The sequence below is a fragment of the Malaya genurostris genome, chromosome 2 (assembly GCF_030247185.1).
Source record: "Malaya genurostris strain Urasoe2022 chromosome 2, Malgen_1.1, whole genome shotgun sequence".
Taxonomy (NCBI): domain Eukaryota; kingdom Metazoa; phylum Arthropoda; class Insecta; order Diptera; family Culicidae; genus Malaya; species Malaya genurostris.
In genome coordinates, this window is record NC_080571.1 from 18,678,198 (window position 1) to 18,699,008 (window position 20,811).

The 20,811-nt window shown below is 37.3% G+C and overlaps 1 protein-coding gene across 4 annotated transcripts in view; it reads right to left on the bottom strand.

Annotated features, from left to right (window-relative positions):
- The window catches only part of LOC131428271 (uncharacterized), a 209,690-nt gene that overhangs the window by 159,116 nt on the left and 29,763 nt on the right, over positions 1–20,811 (bottom strand). Inside the window, exon 1 of one of the 4 annotated variants that reach the window (XM_058592080.1) lies at positions 19,263–19,943. The exons of 2 other annotated variants lie outside the window; for them this stretch is intronic. The gene's annotated coding sequence lies outside the window, so the exon portion shown is untranslated. Of the gene's footprint in view, positions 1–18,619; positions 19,242–19,262; positions 19,944–20,811 lie in introns of those variants that run through there. One more of the 4 variants, XM_058592075.1, reaches the window with a different exon arrangement.

Sequence of the window (20,811 nt, forward strand, 5' to 3'; positions counted from 1 at the left end):
CAGAATCCTGATGATTTTTTTTCTGAAAACCGTCATGACGGTTCGGTTGGGGGAGCGGGGCATTTCGCCGAAAGCCATTGCGCCGAAGGACGTTTCGCCGAAACGGTCATTTCGCCTCTTGCATACAAACCTGTAACCGCCTCGTTTGCCCGGTCTATTCAAAGCTAGGTTTTTATGCTTTAGTTAGGTCCAAACGAGCGATAGCCAGAGCCGGTGAAACATGTCAAGCCCAGGTGGGTAATTTTTCGTACCGGGGAGAGCGACCCACTATTTTGAAACTAAATAATACTTTAGATTTTCAAATAATATTTTGTTTCGATATAACTTTGCATGAGACGCGTGAATTCGAAGCTTGAAGCGTTTTCGATATTTTGTTGTGAAACAAAATTGCGCATTTAAGGGTTAAATACAATATCAAACTACAAATTTTCTGCCAATATTTGTTTGGAATATTAAGTCAGCAGTCTTTTAGGTTCCGTATAAACTCATATGTGTTTGCAAATTTTCGAAATTATTCCTTTGAGAATTTTGGTTACCCTGATCGTTTAGTTGGTTGTGGTTGATGGTGAAAGATGTCTCGCATGAATCGAAAGCAATGTCTTGGTATTACATTCCTTCTGTGTAATTTGGGGCCTTTCTGTTTCAACAGACTTCCCAGCCGATTCTTAGCATACATAATCATTTTATGGCTAGTACTACGATCCTACTGACACTATGAAGCATTCCATGTTGGGGCTCGAACATATGACAACTGGTTTATAAGACCAGCGCCGTATGCATTGAACCGCAAACCCGGGCGAATCGAACGGCGCACAAAACAAATACAGCCGCTGATGTGCATAGCACATTGTTAAAAAAGGTCCCGGGACCGACTGAGATGACGTTTGCAATGTCAAACTATCATCATCGTTCAGAAGTCAAGTGTTTTAACGTCAATCGCACCACAAACACTAAACTTACCGACATATAAGTGATGTTACTTTTTGATTTACGAAAACTTAAAAATAACGAATTCCGTTTATTGATAAAACATTGCTTCCTATAAGGAAAAACCGGACAAGTCCAGCAATGGTTTAAGAAGTGTTACCCGCACTCAGATTAAAAGCAAAGATTTGTGATATTCTGATTTTAACGTGACCAAATTGAGCAGTCATCCGGAAAAAATGTGAGCAAGTTTTGATAATCGTGATGGATGAACACAAAATCAAAGTCCGACTGAACTGGAAGTGCTTTTACGATCGTATGCGAAAATCTGGGCATGAAAAAAATCTTTTCCAAATTGGTGTCTTGTTCACTTTCAATCTATCAAAAGCAACAGCGCATCAACAATCCAGAGAGCGGGTCGGCACTGTTTAATCGCAAGTAAAAAGGATTTCTTGCGTTGGTATGAAACAGTGGACGAAACATGGATCTATCTTTTTTCTCTGGAGTTGTTAAACATTTAGACGGGGAAAACGCAACAGGTAGCTACAACAAGCATGGCGTCAGTTTTTAGATGCTCGAGGCATAATTAACGTCGACTATCTTGAAAAGGAAGTACCAACAAAAGTTTTTAGTTATTAATGCGTTTGAAGTATGGAATCGTAAAAAACGGCCTCATATGAAGCAGACAAAATTATCTTTAACCAAGACAATGCACCGTGCCACAAGTCAATGAAAATAATGGCCAAATTGAACGTATTGGACACCGATCTGTTTCTTCACCCACCCTATTCTCAATAACCTAGCCCCTAGCGACTACTTGTCTGAAGCCTTTTTTAAGGCCATGGACAAATCATTCTATAAGTATGATATAAAAAATTTAGATAATAAATAAATAATTTTTGCTCAAGAAATGTTGCTTTCCTAGTTAGTTCCTGAACGTTTTGGACGATGTGGAAGCAACCTTCTCTACGGCAGTATCGAACCGCACAGAGTGCAAGTCGATTCGACACTGAATTTTGTTTTCTGTGAATAATTTTCTCAAATGCGAACGCACTCATTGAAGAGCAGAAATCATATGGAAACCGTGAACTTATGTATACGAAACCGTCATATCAATTAGAAGAATGACAATGGTTTGAAAAACAGGGAGAATTACACATTGTTTGTGGTTGAGTTGTAGATGTTCAAAACCTAACCACTGCCTATGTGGTTTTACTTCTATGTTTTGAATTTGTACCCCGGTATAGAAAACAAATACGCAATCCTACGTCAAAAGATTTTGAGTGATTTCATTTATGTGAAGATAAAGAATGGAAAGGCGAGATGTGACAAGGTTGATTTAAGCAAGCTGAAATCTTTTACTAACTTAACTTTCGCAAGAGGAGTTGAACTTAAGCATCTCATCAATGCAAATCACTCGAGTCTCTGGTATGCCGAAAAGTACCGATAAAGGTCTTTCACCACTTACTATCCGAACCGACAACAGAATAGTTATCAGAAGTTGTTACTTTCTACTTGTGGCTGCATTCTCGTACACAATTAATTCTTCACTATCTCTAATAGTGAAAAAGTAAAAATAGCATGATGGGTTTCCATCAGGTAGCGGTGAGTGCAGCGCTACTGAATACCTCTTACAACCTAGGCTAAACAGCCAGCACGCTGTGACTCTGGGGGCATAAGCAATAGTTCGAACAAACCTTTCATTCTGATGTTCAACTAGCTGTATAGAGATTGAGAAAAATATCCATACAGTAAAGAACTCAATGTGTATAAGAATGCTGTCGCAAGTAGAAACTGACAACTTCTGTTAACTTTTCTTTTACCGGTTCGTATAGTAAATGGTAAAAGACCTTTTTCGGTATTTCCGGCATACCAGAGACTCGAGTGATTTGCATGAATGAGATGCTTAAAATCGACCCCTTTGGTTGAAGGTAAAAGTTAAGTCACTAAAAGATTTCTGCTTGCTCAAATGACCATTGTCACACATCAACTTTTTACTGTATATCTTCACATTCTTGCTCTACCTTGAGTACTAGCATTTTATAATTCTGTTTTTATTTATTATTCTCAGTTACAATATAACTTACCCACCTTTGGAATTTTCAGGTGGGTAGTACTACCCACCGCACCCACCTCTTTCACCGGCCCTGGCTATAGCGAGGCCGGACAGCACACGAATCAAATCGATGTGGCGAAGCCGCATTAGATATTTTTTCACTTAGTAAACGGAAAATACCATTTACATTTGCTTGGCAGATACACCTATGCAATTGCTTTGATGCTTAGTGGCTAATAGTCAACAAATTTCCTTGACAACTCCGTTCTGAGGTTCATGAATCAATCAGTATTCAAGAAATACAATTGTGGGTCAACAAAACGGGCGTTAACGTATTATCATTCAATTGTGTTTATTTTAAATCAATTCCAAGTGTAATATTAAGACAATTGCAGGATACGGCGAAATGTCATTCGTCGAAATGACCTTTTGGCGAAATGACCCTTTCGGCAAAATGACCCTGATCCGTTCGGTGGAATGGACGTTCATATGATAGCCCTTATGATTTCATAAGCCGAAAATTTATTTGTTTTTGACGTTACGTCTTCGGCTCATCAGTGCATTATCAGTTTATAAAAAACTGCCAATGCCACCTCGTGGTTCAACGTAATCCACTTAACAAGCGTAAAGTAAATGACAAATTTCGCGCAAAATCGTATTCAAAGATGGCATCACCCTCCTAGATTTTAATGAAACTTGCTGTACATGAAGACTTAATCACAAAAAAAAACACTTTGCATATTTTGTTTATTTCGAAAGCGATATAGACTGTCTTTTGAAAAGGGCCAAACATTTTTTACCAATTTTTTTAAAAAAGGGTGGTATGAGTGGTTTTCACAAAAATACTCAAGTTTTACCTTTTTTTATATATATAAAAAAATAGGTACACCCAAACCTCCATTTACATAACTTATATATGTATATATGTATTAATATACGTACGCATGTCTGCAAATATTTGTATTTCCTAATACATATAAATATTGGTGAAGTGAAAGCGAACATTTATATGTATAAATATATACACTTATACGGAAACGAGTGAGTTTGGAAGCATACATACATACATATATAAGGTTCGTAAATGGAGGTTTGGGTGTATAGAATTCGCTCAAACTTTAGAAAAATTTTCCAAGGCCCGGAGGGCCGAATGTCATATACCAATCGATTCAGCTCGACGAACTGAACAAATGTCCGTATGTGTGTGTGTGTGTGTGTGTGTGTGTGTGTGTGTCTGTATGTGTGTTGTCAACTAAGAGGTCGAGATCTCAGAGATGACTGGACCGATTATGATCAAACTAGTCGCAAATGGAAGGTCTTCCCGTCACCCAGAACGCTATTGAATGGTTTTGAGATCTGATGTTTACTTTTTGAGTTATACGAAGTTTTATGTCAAAGTATCTGTCACACTTGATCTTGAAAACAGAATATGTTTCTATGCTTAGATTCCACACGGTAATAGCTATCGAACAAGCCATAGATTGTTAAAATCCGTCCATTTTTTACGAAGATATCGACATTTTTGTATAAACGATTTTCCCCCTATTCCAGCAGTAGGAGTTTTGAGCGCTGTATGACAAAGCAATGCAATGGGGGCAACGTGAAACATGATTTTTTATACTTTTACATACAATTGTTTCTAAGTACCAAAAAGACTGTGTACAGCATTCTTTTTCATGACAATTTGCCTCGGACCGATTTTAGCACGGTTTGTTTTTGGCAACATAATCGTTCGAGTATGGCATGTAGGCTAGGCGATGGCAGCATTTTCAAGTTCAAAGTAATTCCATAATTATTTTGATTTAAACTTATTACAGTAATAAATGCTGGAAGAACATAACTCCCATATACCATTCGTCTCAGTTCGTCGAGATCAGCAAATGCGTGCGTGACACATAATTTCACTCAATTTTCTCGGACATGACTAAACCGTTTTCTTATGAAAAGTCGTATACTCCCAAACAAGGTTCCTGAATTACGTTTGGATCCGAATTCTGGTTTACGAACTACAGGATATGTGAAACGAAATCAAAATAGTGTTACTCATTTTTCTCGTAGATGGCTGAACCGATCTAAGATTCAAATGAGAGGTCCTAGAATCCTATAAAACATCTTACTTTTTAGTCAGATTCGACTTCTGGTTTAGGAGATACAGGGTGATTAGTATAAAAATGTCCATTTCACATAAATTAATCAGGTTTATCTGGTTTGCAGATTTGGATAGTCGATTACCAAATAAATTTATTTCAGTTTAAGCGGTATTCGTTTTTGGATTCGGAATGTACCTCCAAATTTTAATTCGCACTACAATTTCTCAAAGATGTCTACACACTCCTCAGTTGAATTTAAGGTCCCATACAAAATTGGTGAATTTTATCCGATTCTGTAATTACAGATGAGTTTTTAAAATTCGTACCGATATAGAAGATGTAAATTGTTTGGCGTAATAATTTATGGCCATACGAATCATTTTGGGTTATGCTAGTTCCTGAATACCGGCTCTGGAAGTACCATAAATAATGACGAAAAATTCTAAAGTGGAACTTATTTCGACATCACATGGAATGTTCAATTGATTGTCACACGTTAAATTGAAATTCGATACGATTTGCAGTTTCGAAATTACAGGGTAATGAGTGATTAAAATCTCAATTTGCGTTTAAAACGACGATAATTAAAATAATGTCATGAGAACTAAAAAACCTAAGAATATCTATGCAAAAAACACATGCAGATTGATAAAAAAAAAGATATCATCTCACTGCTTGGTGGATTAAGCACGTGTTTAAATCAAAATATTGAAAGAAATCCTAATCGAATTCTACACTGAATACATCGATTTTAAAAATTTTAAGTCGATTTGCAAAAATAAACCATTTTTGATTTGGATCAAATTTTGTTACAAGAAAGGAGATTATGTTCCCTGCGTACGATAAAAAAATTCAAGTTGGGCACTTTTAAGGAAAAAAGGTATTTGAAAAATACTTTTCCTTGTCCAAAATGATTTTTTTCTCAGTGTAATTTTATCGAGAACTAAACCAACGAAAATCATAATTATCTCGAGTTTCAATGAAACTCAGTTTGTGAGAAGATATTGTCTAATATAGTAACTAAGTATATTTTTATTAATCAAGAATTCCCCTGAAAAGAGTTCATGTCATTTAAGAAATATTGCATTATTATTTTTTTATTTTCATTCTTTTAGTTTTAAGGAAATATCGGGAAAGGAAATAACCACCACAGCATTATTTTTTCAATTTTACTCGAATATTTATTTATTGCCTTTCTCATATAGAAAGGCTATACAATCACTGAAAAAACCGACTTTTGAACCGAGGCCCGCAGGGCCGAATTTCATATACCATTCGATTCAGCAAATGTCTGTGTGTGTGTGTGTATGTGTGACAAATATTGTCACTCACTTTTCTCGGAGATGGCTTAACCGATTTTCACAAAATTAGATTCAAATGAAAGGTCTTACGGTCCCATACAAAGTTTCTGAATTTCATTTGGATCCCAATTTCGGTTCCGGAATTACAGGGTGATATGCACCAAAAATGTGAAAATAATGTCACACACTTTTCTCGAAGATGGGAGTCTGAGACTCAACCAAATAAACCATTGATAGTCCCATAATAGATTTGCTGAATTTTATCCAAGTCCGACTACCGGTACATTTTTTTTTCAGAATTCAAATCGTCATAGAGAATCGTAAAAAAATGTATAGGACATATTAGTGCATGGTTGAATGCACCGAATGTCACTACGCCGATATACAGCTTTCGGTTCCGGAAGTATGGACAATAATAATCAAATATGATAAAACGGAGCTCACTTCACTTTCTCACATAACAGTTCGGCTGGAAAGTTCGTATCGTTTAATAGAAACACACATTTTTTTGACAAAATTCGTTTTTATTATTCAACATAATTGCCCTCAGAGGCGATACAGCGATTATAGCGATCTTCCAACTTTTCGATACCATTTTTATAGTACGATTTGTCCTTTGCCTCAAAATAGGCCTCAGTTTCAGCGATTACCTGTTCATTGCTTCTAAATTTTCTACCAGCGAGCATTCTCTTGAGGTCTGAGAACAGGAAAAAGTCACTGGGGGCCAAATCTGGAGAATACGGTGGATGAGGGAGCAATTCGAAGCCCAATTCGTTCAATTTCAGCATGGTTTTCATCGACTTGTGACACGGTGCATTGTCTTGATGAAACACAACTTTTTTCTTCTTCAAATGAGGCCGTTTTTTTGAAATTTCGTCCTTCAAACGCTCTAATAACGCTATATCACTGTTGATGGTTTTTCCCTTTTCAAGGTAGTCGATGAAAATTATACCATTCGAATTCCAAAATACAGACGCCATAACCTTACCGGCCGATTGTTGAGTCTTTCCACGCTTTGGGTTCGGTTCATCGCGTGCAGTCCACTCAGCTGACTGTCGATTGGACTCCGGAGTGAAGTGATGGAGCCATGTTTCGTCCATTGTTATATATCGACGAAAAAAATCGGTTTTATTTCGATATAACAGCTCCAAACACTGCTCAGAATCATCAATTCGTTGTTGTTTTTGATCGATTGTGAGCTCACGCGGCACCCATTTTGCACAAAGCTTTCTCATGTCCAAATATTCGTGAATAACATGTCCAACACGTTCCTTTGATATCTTTAGGGTGTCAGCTATCTCGATCAACTTCACTTTACGGTCATTGAAAATCATTTTGTGGATTTTTTTCACGTTTTCATCGGTAACAGCCTCTTTTGGACGTCCACTGCGTTCATCGTCTTCGGTGCTCATATGACCAGTACGAAATTTTGCAAACCACTTACGAATTGTTGCTTCGCCCGGTGCAGAGTCTGGATAACACTCATCAAGCCATTTTTTGGTATCGGCGGCACTTTTTTTCATCAAAAAGTAGTGTTTCATCAACACACGAAATTCCTTTTTTTCCATTTTTTTCACAATAACAAAAGTAGCTTCACTCAAAATGCAATATCTCACAAACTAATAATCAGACAGCTGTCAAATTTATACACGTATCTTTTGAAGGTTGGTACTAACTGAAAATGGTATGGATTTAATTCTAGTGGCGCCCTCTCATAGAAACGATACGAACTTTTCAGCCGATCTGTTATGATTGAATAGATTTTCACTAACTTAAATTCAAATGTTCAACGTAGTAGTATTATGCAACAGAAATCTTCAAAACTATTTTCTGACCTTTATAAATTTCAGTGTTTCGGAGAATTTCTGTTGCAATATGCAGGAAAATGAGAAAGGCATCTTTACACCACTAGGTGGATTAAAACAGGTTTATTCATATAAAACATTTGTCTTTAACCTACCATCATGCATGCTATTTTACATTGTTTCTAAACTAATATATTGGAATTTCTGCGTGCCTGTTTTGGCGTTATTGGACAGTTCATCGTGTTCAGACACCAGCATAACCCAAAATAGTTCGTATGTCCATGGATTAGCATGAACGAATTGAAAAATAAATACGTGTAAATAGAATTAGTTTTGAGCCCAACTTTGAAGATTTTTTGGTATCGTCATCTTCTATGACGGTTTGAATTTTAAAAACTCATCACCATGCAATTTCAAAATTTGAAGTCGGAACCATGGGATCATGATATTTTTAAATTTGAATTTTTGTTTGTTAAATTCATTTTGGCCTTCTTTTAACTTCTCTATCCCGGGTTGGCGGTTCAATGCATAGGTCTTACAAACCAGTTGTCGTATGCTCGAGCCCCGACCTGGAAGGATTCGTAGCGTCAGTAGAATCGTAGCACCAGCCATGCAATGGTTCTGTACACATTGAATCGGCTGCGAAGTCTGGTAAAACAGAAGGTCAAATTCCATTACAGGAATGTAATACCAAGGCTTTGCCTAACTTCTCTATTCCCGATACTTTCGGACACGAAATACGGAAATCGGTGTAGCCGAAGTCAGTTAAATTCGCCTAAAGGATTGTATACCATTTCATTAGATTTGATATTTTTGAAGATCAGTGTAGCCATCTTAGAGAAATCGTAGCGCGTTCCAAATAAAAATTTTTGGGTAACTTCCGGAATCGAAAACCGGCTTCCGGCAAAACTGAAATAAGTTTATTTGGTCATCGACTCTCAAAATCTGTGAACACGACATATCAGAAAAATGTATTACTTTAATCACCCTGCATCTCCTGAACCGGAAGTCGGATATGATTGAAAACAATGATATATCATACATATATCATCCTGTAGTTCCGAAACCAGCAGTCGGATTCAAATGAAATTCAGAAACCTTATTTGGGAGCATAGTTCATATAAATCTAAGTTGATAGAAATCATTTGAGCCATCTCCGAAAAAAATTATGCAATTATTTTTCACACACAAATTGGCTTATCTCAACGAACTTCTTTCAATGGTATAAGGGTGTAAGAAGTTGTTTTAAATTTGAAAATACTGACATCTTTCTAATACAAAAGTTATGTTCGAACGATTAGGTTGCCAAAAACGAACCGTGCTAAAATCGAAACGTCATGAAAAAGGATGCTGTGTATAGTCTTTTAGGTACTTAGAAACAATTGCATAAAGCAGTATTGAAAATTGCGTAAAACAGTATTGTTTCACTTTGCTCCGAAACATCACTTTACCATCAAGCGCGTAAAACTCCTATTACTGGAATAAGAGAAAAAACTGAAAACTGAAAATTTTGACATAAAACTTCGTATATCTCAAAAAGTAAACACCCGATCTCAGAAACATTCAATAGCGTTCAGGGTGACGGGAAGAACTTTTATTTGCGACTAGTTTGATGAAAATTCAGTCATCTCTGAGATCTCGACCTCTGTGTTGACAACATACATACAGACGCACACACACGGACATTTGTTCAGTTCGTCGGGCTCCTTTCGATCGGTCTTCCGGGCTAGGAAATATTTTCTAAAGTTTAAGCGAATTCTATACTTCTTTTTATTTCTATTGAAAAAGATAAAAAATTAATGATCGAATACCATGTTACATCAATGATTTACATGTTACATCAATGATGACCTAAAACATTAATGAAAACATCAAATCAATTAGATGAAATGGTTTAGGCCCTTCTCAAAATTAAATCTGGGAAGCTCTATTAATTGATCAATTATCCTAACACACCACAGTTTCCTATGATCATATAAACTTATCATTTAGGGGTTAGCCAAATTTTGTGCTAGGGCACATAACCGTTTTTATTATTTTTTACGTTTCGTCTTTGACTCATCAGTGCAGAGCAGTTCAAATTGAACAGCTTAGTGCTAAACTCGGCAGTTCAATTTGAACCGCTAAGCAGACGTAAAGTTTCGGCTACTTACAGAACACTTTTTGTTTAGGAACGGAGTGCAATGTCTTTTCTGACGTGCCGAACGAAAACGTGTTTTCGACTATTTCTGGCTAACCCCTAAATGACCAAACCTGCATCGGCCAGAAATAGTCGAAAATACGTTTTCGTTCGGCACGTCAGAAAAGACATTGCACTCCGTTGCAAAACAAAAAGAATTCTGTAAGTAGCAGAAACTTTACGTCTGCTTAGCGGTTCAAATTGAACTGCCGAGTTTAGCACTAAGCGGTTCAATTTGAACTGCTCTGCACTGATGAGTCAAACACGAAACGTAAAAAATAATATAAACTTATGTCCCGAAAAGTTTCTTTCGTGTTCGTACAAAACCTGTTCGAAATCGCAAAACAACTGCCTGCACTTGCTTTAGCACGTTATGTTATGTTGTTATTGCTTGCTTACTTATAAATCAAAACTTTCCGTTTAAAGTTCATTCATTTATATTTCTGTTGTGCGTTGTGAGGTTGAAAAAAGAAATAATAATAATACCTCCACTCGACAAAGTCAGCTAGTAAGCCGTACCAACCAAACACTGAGCTTGTTGTAGTTGATTTAACACACCGCGACACATTCGACAGCATAAAACTGTGAGGTTTTTTTTTTAAACGTGCCTATTTTGCATAAACAAAATACTGCGAACGACCACTTGAATGGCGTGGAGGCTTCCATTCATGTAAAATTATTTGTTACGAAACGAAATATTTGCTGTTACGACCGAGCCCGGGAAGAGTTGTTTGTGCCATCGAAACAGTGTACGCAATTCATCAGCAGCAAGTCCTAAAATAGCATAAGTCGAACGTCAACGCGTGAACACGGCTAATAACTAAGACTAGGATTTGCGCCACAGTTTTTCGAGCCGTTTGAATTCCTCGGCAATGATTTGTGATGTGCACGTTACATTTGATCTATTTTGATCAGATTTTGTTTTGTCGTGGAACACCGTTTTCAGTTTAATCTGAATCAGCCAACAAATTGAACGTAAGCTCATTTGAACTATCAATAACCAAACAACTGATCGTCCGTCGAGAGAAACAAGTTTAATTGATTAATTAGTGCGAGCGGCGCACGTAGCCAACGTTTGCCACAGATCGAGCTGATCCGGTTCTGAGACAGACGTCAGAGAGTTGTCGGGCGCAGCCGCAATCAAGTGCCACTCAACCTGTCGTTCGGCCAACCAAATTTAGGGGGTTCACTGAGATCAATGGCGTTTGTTTGCACTGAACTGCCATGGCGCCAGCGAGCGAACGCACGTAGCGAACGTTTAGACTTTTTAGTTTAATTGAACCCCTTTTGAGTAAGAACAGTACAATTGAACTGCCCACATTACGCAGCACTGCTGAATACCGTTTGGAGAATATGATGTAGGTTCGCTAGTTAATATTAATCAAAGGTTAACCCTTCAATTACTATACAATTATTCAAGGAAAATTACAACACGGTTCACTGACTTTGTCAAAAAAACAACAATTCTAAAATTTTCATTGAACTTTTAAACGCAAATTCTTATTTTCTCGACTTCAAAAATTCAATGTGAACATTTTTTTGTTACAGGCTAGTTGTATTCCGGTTACATGTTACTCCATGTATTTGACAAAAAATAATAAATGACTAAATAACCTACCTTAAACGCGAGAAATACATTATATGGGTTGCACAAAGATCGCTAGCCTGAGATCAGTCTCATTATAATGAAGTTTGAAGTCATAACAATTATGATTATGGTTTATTTTTGAACATTTAAAATATATGGGATTTTCCAAAAATTGTCAATAAACAGAATCACAGTTTAATCGTAGAGAGAGAGAGAGAGAGAGAGAGAGAGAGAGAGAGAGAGAGAGAGTAAACGGGACAGGGTCATTTCGTCGAAAATCATTTCACTGGAAGCCGTTTCGCCGAAAGGATCACTTCGCCGAATGACATTTCACCGATTCGCCGAATATTGGAATTGATTCTAAATAAAGAAAAATAAAAGATGATAGTATTCACGCCCGTTTTGTTCACCTAAAATCGTACAATGGATATATTTCCTATTGAAAATAACGGAATAAATTGTTATCTCCGTGTATTATTCCAAATGTTTACTATCCTGATCGAATTTAACGCATCAAAAATAATTTCGTGTTTTAATTTTACACTGCTTCTTGATGGAAAAATACCGTTCAAGCTAAGCATTGGCTAGACAAATTGTTAAGGAGACTCCGCTACATCCGAAACAACAATAAAACGTTGGTCTGCTGACTTCAAACATGGTCGTAGAGACACCGATGATGCAGAACGCAGTGGACGTCCAAATGAGGCGGTAGCACCAAAAAACATAAAAAAAACTCCACAAAATAGTTTTGAATGATTGAAAAGTGAAGTTGCGTGAGTTAACTGACATCGTCAAGATATCAAAAGAACGTGTTGGCTCTATATATTGCATGAGCATTTGACTATGAGAAAGCTCTGTTCAAAGTGGATGCCGCGTTTGCTCACTGTTGACCAAAAACAAGAACGTGTTGATGATTCTGAGCAGTGTTTGGCCATGTTAAAATGTAACAAACCGAAATTTTTGCGTCGATATGTGACAATGGATGGAACATAGATTCATCACTTCACTCCGGAATCAAAACGATCGTCGTCTGAGTGGACAGCAACTGGTGAACCTCGTCCAAAGCGTCAGAATGTACAACAATCGGCTACAAAAGTGGTACTATAATATTTGAGCGGCGCTGGAATGATTGCGTTGCTCTCGATGGAGATTACGTTGATGAATAAAGCTAATTTTGAACCAAAAAATTGTGTTCTATCTGTTAGATCTGGGACTTTCCAGCCCATGTGTTACGTCTTACTTTACTATGGAGCACTTTTTCAAAATTCGCCTTATTGAAGAATGGGTAGAGACTTATTGCGAGTATCTCGATTTGTATTAAACGTATCAAAAATTTTTTTTATACATGTCATCAAAAATATAATCTGCAATTTGTGAATAAATTTTCAATAGTGTGAGACAGTCCCGTACCCATGATTTCGTTGATACCTCTTAGAAGCGTAAGTACAGATCCGAAAGTAATTAATCAACAAAAAAGAATTTCCAAATTCGCAGAGAAACAATTAGCAACTTAAATAAATAATCATATATATTAAGAAGTGTTTCGAAAATTAGCTATCCACAAATTTTTCTTTTAAATTATGATAAAAAACGATATTTTATTCAAGCCAAAAATTGATACTTTATTGTACGAGGTTAAACTTGAGCATAATGAAAACCGGATTGAAATTGAAATTATTCCTTCACGAATTTTCGAACTTTTGATGGAATGCTCTTCATCAAGTTCCGGACAAGTGTTGCATCGCATGTTTTGGATGCTTGAGCCCAAATTTTTCGAACTCCTGCGTGTTCCCAGCTGCCTTACCAGTCTTCTTGAAGACCCTCTTCACGATTGCCCAGTAACGTTCGATGGATCGAAGCTGAGGGCAATTTGGAGGATTGATATTTTTCTCAACGAAATTTGTACCCTTTCCTGCAAGCCAATTGAGAGTGTTTTTGATATAGTGAGCCGACGCTAAATCCGGCCAAAACAGTGGAGGTGTACTATGCTTATTATATAAAGGCAGCAATCTCTTCTGGAGACACTCAGATCGATAGATTTCTGCATTCATAGTTCCGGTAGTGTAAAAAATGATTGCCTTCACGACATTTTAAAAACGTAGAATTTCAACCGCACAAACAAGTAAACAAACGAAAGCTGACAGTCAAACGCACAGCATGCTGTGATCTGAGCATAAAAAACCATCACAAATACATGCGTACAACACAAATGTATGTGGATAGCTTATTTTCGATACACTCTTTATGTGTTAAAAGGGACAAAATCGAATTTAACTTGCTTATATCATATAGTTCAGCAGTACGGATGTGACTTCCGGTTCTGGAATTATAGAAAAATGTAAACCTTCACTTTCAAGAGTGTGTTTTTATAAGTGACAATGTAAAAAGGAGTAAACACTTTGAAACTATTCAGTAAGCTCTTCTAGTTTGGAAATTTTGCTGGTTATTTGCCGTAGAAATTCAATTCGAAGACAGCGGTTCCGGTTAAACCCGGGTTGGTGGTTTAATGCACAGGGCGCTGGTCTTACAAGACCGTTGTCGTATTTTCGAGTCCCGGCCTGGAAGGATTCTTAGTGTCAATAGGATCGTAGTACCAGTCATGCAATGTTCTGTTGAAACAGAAGGTCAAATTCCACAAAAGAAATGTAATGCTCCATGGCTTTGCTTTGCTTTGCCTTGGTTCCGGAGGCACGAGAAAGAGGAGTCAGATGTTACGAAATATAACTCACATCGATTTCTCAAATAATCTTCTTAGTAGATGTCAAAAATTCCAAACCCGACTTCTGGTTTCGGAAAAAACATGATAATGAATAGTTACTAAGGAATTAACTAATTTTTGTGCATAAAGCACATAACCGTTTTTATACTTTATGTTAGCATCGTTATCATATTTTGTAATAACAAATTGAATAAAAGATTTAGTAATTTACAATTTTTTCACTTGAAAAATATAAATTTAAATGTGACATCCCTGCACGCTATACGAAATTGAACAAAGCGCGCTGCGTACTAGTTTTGCATCGTCATTTTAAATGACGATTAGAATATTTTGACACTCATCGCCCTATAATTTCCGAACTGAAAGTCGGATCAGGATGAAATTTCACAGTATGTTTGAAGACAATGAGACCTTCAATTTGAATCATGATTTGTGAAAATCGACTGAGAAATCGAAGCGAGTTCCATTTTTGGAGCTTTTCTCCACTATTATCGGTGCTTTCGGAAGCGGAAACCGGGGACTAGTAGTCTCAAAGTAGTTTCATATATTCACTAACTAACAAGATCTGCCAACTAGATGAATTTTGCAGTAAGTTTTATAAAAATGTGCACCTCGTTTCGTCATCGCTTGTGAAAATATACTCATGAAATTGAAAATTTCCACTAATCGCACTGTAATACCGGAACCGGAAGTCGGATTTGCATCAACTTTTCGAGGACTTTTTAAAGAATTAGTTTTTACAAATCGTTAGTTTCTATATGAGAAAGGCAAAAAGCCCAAAATTGTTGAACATTGTTGATATAGCTTAAGCTTGAGCTTGAGCGACCACCCCTGGTTGCTACTTCGTCACAGATCCGGATTAGCTGAAATTATACAGAGATTTTCTAGATGATCCAACCTGGGACTGATGAATCATCCTTCAATGTACATCTTCTGGTAATCCCAGAATTCATTGATCAGTAACGGTGCCGGCCAGGCTCGAACGTAGATCGTCTAAGGAATGGGAAGGGATGTTAGTCCAACACTTGTTGTTACTAGAGGCCGTATATACTACTGCGCACTCCACAAGTGTCACGGGAGAAGGATATTTGTTAGTAAAAATTTCAGTATTGGTATTATTCGCGCGCGACTCAGTATGTCCCGGTTTTAAGATGCTCGGATGCACCACTAAACTCACTGACTTCCCGAGTAATGTTTCAACAATATCCAATACTGAAGTCCCGGAAAGTCTTGATTCACAGCTCTTATTCGAGGAAACTGAAGAAAAATTTGCAATACTATCGCGTAACGAATAAAAAACTTTCCTATTTTTTATAAATGAAATTACGTGATACAAAATAAACGAGTGAATAGGATTTAGACAAAATAGTTGATTCATTGCATTGACATATTCTAAACAGTTTTTATAAAATCATCGCCTAAATCGCCAAATAAAGGTCAACTGATTTCACGAGCGTCTTGATTCTTTATTATTTCCGTTTTATTATTTTAATTATTTATTAAAATTATTATTTGGTTGTTTTGGTTGATCTGGGCAGCCGGCTACCGAGAAAAATATTAATTTATTGTTTGAAATATTAATATCAAGTGTATTTTTACTATGTATTCAATATACCGATATATGTTATCTCTGTTATTAACTTTGTAATATCAACGGATTTGCGCAATAGTTGATATTTGTCATTCAATTTATAATCCTGAAAGACAATCAATAACATGGAAGAAGACGGAAATTGATAGGTTGAATGAAGAGGTAATGTAGTAAAATAGAGTAATTAGAAGTGAAACGTTGAAAATATCTGATAACTGAAAGGAAAAAGAAACTCCTGCAATTGTCGCCTTTTACGACATGGAAGCAGGAACCCAGTGGATCTATTCATGGTTCATTTTTTTCCGCCGGATTCCACACGGCATCTAGGCTGGTACTGTCCGGAGAGAGCTTATAGGTACTATCAGTCTCCTAGTGGACCCCAGCCCCTTGTTGAACATTGTTGATATAGCTACACGAAAACTCGAAACGAATGCGCCTATCTCCATACTATCCTTAAGGAGGGGTAGGGTTTAAATGATGAAAAAAATCATAATTTTTGCGAATTATTTACAGAACTATCGTTCAACAAAATAAATTCTAATCTTTTGTATAATAAGAAGCATCATTCAAACAACATTTTGTCATTTTTTCGTGGAAAAATATTGAGAAATAAGTCGGTGAATAGGTATTTTTGAGAACGCTTCTTAAAAATCATGATTTGCGGTGTCCACTGTATCTCAACGCAGACTAATAGAAGTGAACGAATAAAAGCAGCATAGTTAGAGTAGAAGTTTTTCTAAACCCCAATGTTTCTGTTTGATTTTTTTAAATTTTTTGAATTTTTGGTGGTTGTTCAAAGTGAAAACTACGATTTTTCACGAAAATATCCGCCATTTTGTAACTGTTACACCTCCCCAAAGTAACAAACAAGGAAAAGGAAAACGTTGGGGTCTGGTTTTTTTATATTTAGGAAGTGTGTGCAAAGTTTGAAGCAAATCGGTGCAGTAGTTTTTGAATGGACACGGAATTTCAAAACCTGTTTTCGATAAAAACGCGTTTAATGTTTTTTGTCTATAAAAATGGAAACAATTTATTACTCAAGGGAGCCCGTAGGGTCGAACATTTTCAAACAATCCTATTTTTTCTTTTATAATTTGTTATAATGAATCAATTCAAGAATGTTTTGTCATGTTTTCAAGTCAATCGAAGCAGAAATCTTGGACCTGTGTACCGAGCTTTTACTTCTTCTCAGTATGAGATAAACAAAGATAAAGGCCCATAACTTGCTGAGTTTTGTTCCGTTATTCTTGAAAATTTCACAGAATATTCTTGAATTGTTCTACTATCAGAAAATAGAAAGAAAATAATAAATGATTTTTCAAAAGTGCTAGACCCTACCCACCCCTTAAGGTCAATCCATCGAACAAAGACAGAAGATCTCACTCTAACTAATGGTTTTCGTATATGAGGTGATTACTGGAGCCATTACCTTACTAGTGGTATTTCAGGCAATAACTCAGTCGAAAACATAACTCTTGGAAGTGCTTCTAAACCTTGATACGTTGACAGATCTTTCAATGAAAAAACCCCTCTTCTCCGGAGACAGAAATTCTCAAACACCTACACCCAGAATTGTACACTTTTTCATAGCCAAACTACACACAATAAAGACGGGAAAGACGACATTTGCTGGTACGAATGTGCTTGCTTATTCACAGCTGGCTTTATTTTGTACCGTTTATTGGCAATTTACTGGTATGTGCGCACACATGCCGGCAATCAATACCCACGGACTGTAGACCTCCTCCTTCTTCTTCGCTACCTACGAACCACGCATCGAGCCGAAGAAGTGATATTCTTTTCACGCGATGATCCCCAAACATACAAACAAACCCGGGCCCAACAGAAAACTTATTGGCGCACAGATTTTTATTCGTTTATTATTATTATTTTTTTGTTATTGCTTTCAGTTTCTCGCTCACTCGCTCGCGAGTACACACATTGACATTGAGAAAAAAAAAATCGCCCGCTTCGGCCTGTTAGAATATCTCACGACAGAGTTTGTCGAGTTGTTCTCTCCCTCCTTCTCATTGCTAGTCTGATGAATTCAATCTCACCCCATCCCATACCAAAGCGATCGCACAATTCGACAACAGCAAAAAATTTGCCATCTAATTGCAAATGGGCTGTTTTCCCTTGGAATTTTTCGAGTGTTTGTGTTTTGCTATTCTGTTTCGCGTCTGGTTGCGGTTGAAAATGGTATTTGAAAATTATGCCATTTTTTTACAATTCGCTCATCAATTACCTGAGCTTGTCCAGTGCGCTAATTTTTAACTGCTTTACGAGCAATTTTCGACACCAGAAGGCTTGCGGTAATTGCGCTGCAGTGAGTTTTTATTGTATTATTCGAACGAAAAAAAAATTACCTCTCAAAACAACGAGTAACTGGTTCCCCTCCACACACAGACTGGATAGAAAGTTGCGCGAAATACGCGAGCGTCCACAGTGGAAATACAGGAAATGTGCGCTAGTCGGTGATGTGCGCACGGTGGCAGGCCGATCGGCGACTCTGAACCGCTCATTTATTATTCAAAAAGCGCAACATTTGAAACGCGACAATATTCACGATCTTCTCCATCCGCCGATCGGGCCATGTTCGATGCCGTACAATGACAGAGAGCGCACTTTGCATAGGTACGCACCGTTTTCTAATTTTACACACTTTTTTCACTTCAGTAAACCCATCACCATCGATTCAAGTACATTCACGCACCTTCCACCGACTCACGCGTAGAAGCTTTCGAGACTCACTGCACTACCCACGCCACCACAAAACAAGACACTGCCCGATCGATGCACACTTCAAGCCCAGATTCCGGTCGCCCAAAAACAGAGCGCAGGAATTCAGTGTTTTCTTCTCCCCCACGCGCGCTCGTGCTCACACAGTTTTCGTTCTCGGCGACAGTAAAAAAAGCAGCAGTATATAACCAATATAACCAGTAAACAAGAATAAAATAACAATATCCGCTGACACCCCCGCGACAATTCGAAACGAAAAAAAAGACTCACACAAACGCACGCGTAAGCGATAATTCACTTCAACAATTATTTGATATCCAGAGCTAGAGCGGTGACTCGACTGACGATCAAAACAACAAAGTCATCGATTCGCGCCCGATGTGGCAGCTGCACTGATTTCACACTCGCTCAATCCCGAACTCCAGGCGATCGGTCGTCGCAAAAGCGATCGCAGTCTGCTGCCTGCCACTCTGGAACTCTCGAACATATGTGAGCGAAGGAATATAAGCAACAAACAAAAACAACAACAACGGGAGAGACGCCATATGAGTGTTTTATGTTTCCTCTTATACGTGAGGAACACTCTCCGCCGTGAGAGACTCGCTCATGGAATGCGCTCACAATACGCGATAACTTATGCTGCTGTCTGTCCAAGGCATGCTAGGTTTTTGTGTTGGTAGGTTGTACGATCATTCCACTGCTGCATGCTACTGCTGTTTAATTCACTGTTTTCTCCAGTACCTTACATATGATATTAACAACGTACATACGGATGATTCTCAGTGATCGACGCATTATGGGGTAGAGAACTGACCCGACGAGAATCGAATTTAATTTCTGAATGGAACGTTCTTTTCAATAACATTTCTTATTGGTTCGAATATTTGTTTTATCTTGTGTGCAACTCCTGACAGAAACATTAAATCAAATCTTCTTTCAATTTGGAGGTAAAATTGTAAATTTTAAAGTTCAAGTTTCGAAAGGATCTAAAAGTAATCAAGATTATCATTTTGTTCACTTTCTTTTCTTTGTGCCTTTCTCAATTAGAAAGGATATATAATCACTGTGTTTTGAACCGAGGCTAAGAGAGACAAGTGACATATACCTTACGAATCAGTTCGTCGAGGTAGCTGAACCGATTTTCACAAATTTAAGCTCAAATGAAAGACTTCCGGTTCCGGAGCTACTGGGTGCATTGTGTTGAATATTGCACACCGTCATTTAGAGCAACGATGTAACATAAGGAAAAATTCTTCTTAATGTGGCTCAAAACTATTTCAATTTGTAGGTTAATGTACTATTTCAATTTGTAGTTGATGGCCACATGAATCGACTTTGGCTCTACCGGTTCCTAGTCCCCGGTTCCGGAAGTACCGAAACTAGTGTTCAAAAACTCCAAGACGGAACTAATTTGATTTTCTCAGAGATAACAAAACCAATTTTCACAAACTTAAACTCGAATGGAAGCTATTGAATGTCATCTGGATCCGACTTCAGATTCCAGAGCTACTAAGCGAAATGTGTTGAAAATTGCAAACCGTTATTTTCCTGCACTTCCAGAATCGGTACTGTCGAAATGAGTTTATTTGGCCATCAACCAATTAGATATGCAAACAAGATTTTACGAACCAGATTTAAGGGGTCTGCTTTTTATTTTTTTGCGCCAACCATCCAGTATTACCGGTATCGAAAGATAATTAATTAATTGAGGAAAGAAATACTTTCGTGTTCTCACATGGAAAATCCGGCAATCGCAAAACTACTAAAATATTATTTGTTCTTCTAAATCGAATAGATAATATTTGGTAAAACTGATCGA